This window comes from Pelophylax lessonae, assembly GCF_965119305.1.
Source record: "Pelophylax lessonae genome assembly, chromosome: 5".
Lineage (NCBI taxonomy): Eukaryota > Metazoa > Chordata > Amphibia > Anura > Ranidae > Pelophylax > Pelophylax lessonae.
The window spans coordinates 126,034,595-126,037,091 of record NC_138772.1 but is presented as its reverse complement, the minus strand read 5'-3'; positions in this window follow the sequence as shown (position 1 = coordinate 126,037,091).

Sequence of the window (2,497 nt, the reverse complement as noted above, 5' to 3'; positions counted from 1 at the left end):
TTTGGACAATTATCGGTAATTTAGAATGAGCATAATACCAAAATAGATGCCTACAGAGGCTGCTTTCAGGTTGTAAAAACAGTTAGTACATTCCTCAGTTTTCAGAGGAAGTTTGGGAGAATGTTGACACCTATATGACCTTAAAGGAGAAGTATAGCCAAAGCTAAAGCCTGCTGTCAGCTGACGTCACTCAAGTGGTCCAGGCTCAGGAAAGATCCCAACTTTACAATTCGGATCCACCCAGATGCCTGGACCAGCAGCTGGCTCAAGCTCTCTGCATGCAGCTGAGAGCCTAAGCCACCCCCTCCCGCCTCCTCCACAGTGCTCCAGTGAGTGCTGGAGGGGCAGAGCATAGAGCCCTCCAGCACTCACTGACAGTCACATCTCTTTGCTCAGAGCGGAAGAGAGAACTGAGCAATCAGCAGTGTTTGATCGCTCAGTTTTCAGGGTAGGATGAGGGACAGCTGCAGCTGGGATCGGTGCTACAGCCATCTAGGCGAGTATGATTTTTTTTTTCTGCATTCCTGAACTTCTATTTTATCTATCGTCTAAGGATAAACTTTTACAACTTAAAGAGTTTGTAAACCCAACAGAGGGAATGTTATGACAAATAAAAAAGGGGAAACATTTTATTTATAATGTTTTTTAATATGTATACACAAATGGTTTTCCTTTCGTTTCTATTTTAAGTAGGTTGTTTTAAAAGGTGACAGACTCCATTATGTTCAGGAGGCGGATTTCTACCAAGCCCTGTGGTTGTGCCCCCAGATTTAACCATATTGGAAAAAAATTTGTGGCTTTTGAGAATTGGCCATGGGTATCCCAAATGTTAAATGCCATAAGGAATGTTTGTTATGGTTGGTGGAGGACCTTCAGGTTAGCTCTAATACCAAAAAATTTTTTTGAGAATACTATATTTCTATGCAAAAAAATGTTTTCGATTACTTGGAAGAGGTCCTTCTCCCAACCCCTCCTAGATTGGAAACAGTTAGTATATGCAGCCCTTCCATTCTAGCAACTTACATGGCAGGGGAGGCCAAGCACAAGGTTTAAATTCAGCTTCCTTAACTGGTGTCTGTGGATACATCTGAATGTATACAATTTTCACTAAAAGCTGAAGTATGGTCCAAAACTATTGTACATATGCATAGTAAAAATGAATTACCTATAATGAGATGTGCCCCATCTCTAGTGGCTTCAGTGTTTGTTAAATCTTTTACTTTTATTCAGCCCACAGTCTTCTGTCGGTTCTGAATGTCTGACGCTGAAGATTGTAGTTTTGACTTCAGTATAGATATCACAATAGGTCACTCACTTTGCATCTCCTCCATTGAGAATAAGCCTTGCATTATTTTAACAGAATTCAAAGTGCTCTGTGATTAGAGGAGGGAGTTTGTTAAAGCAGAACTCTGGGAAAAAAATGTTTTCCAATGCAGTGGGGCTGTATGAGCACTGCATGGGTTAAAGGAGAAACCCAGCCAAAGCTTGTTTAGGCTGTACTTCCCCTGTGAATCACAGGAGTGCAGTTTGTTCTGCATTCCTTTGACCCGTTTTTAGCAGACAGCTAAAGTCGGCTGTCGGCAGACATGACAGTGTTGGTCCAAGCTCGGGCAAGATTGTGACAATGAACTCAGGATCCACCCACATGCCTGGACCGACACCCGGCTCAGCCTAAGCCAGCCTCTCCCGTCCCTTCCACAGCCCCGCGCTCCAATGAGCGTGGGGGGGGGGGAGGGGGGAGAGCAGAGAGCTGCTGACTGACAGGGAGCAGAGAGCTGCTGGGAGCAGAGCGATTGAACACCACTGTTACACCAGTGTCAGAGGTGCCGAGGGACAGATGCAGCATCGGACCAATGCTGCATCCACCTAGGTAAGTATAATTCTTAAAAAAAAAAACATACATTTCTTTTAGCTATACTTACCCAATCCTGCAGTGGACTGTTCTGGCTGTCCTCGTGTCCAGAGCCAGTCTATGGGTGTGATGACAGCCATATGGGTGTGATGACAGCAGGAACACTCCTGCGTTTGGAGGCTCAAGTACCGTATTTATCGGCGTATAACACGCACTTTTTCCTCCTAAAAATGGAGGAAAAAGCAGCAGTGCGTGTTATACGTCGATATTAAAAAAAAAAAAGACTGCGCTCGCTAGTTCTTCCTTCTCTTTGGCCTGGCCCGCCCCCTTCTGCTCTTATGATAGCTAGTCCTTCCTTCTCCTCGGTCCGGCCCGCCCCTTCTGCTCTAGGCGCTGCTTCCCGGCCTTTTTTAAAACAAATTTGGTCAGTTCCAATGGCGCTTGTGAGGCTGCATATTTGGACATTGCGCTTGCGAGGCTGCATATATGGACACTGCTGGTGGGCTGCATGTATGGACACTGCTGGTGGGCTGCATGTATAGACACTGCTGGTGGGCTGCATGTATGGACACTGCTCTTGGGCTGCATTCATTGACACTGCTGATGGGCTGCATATATTGAGGCTGGATATATGGACACTGCTGG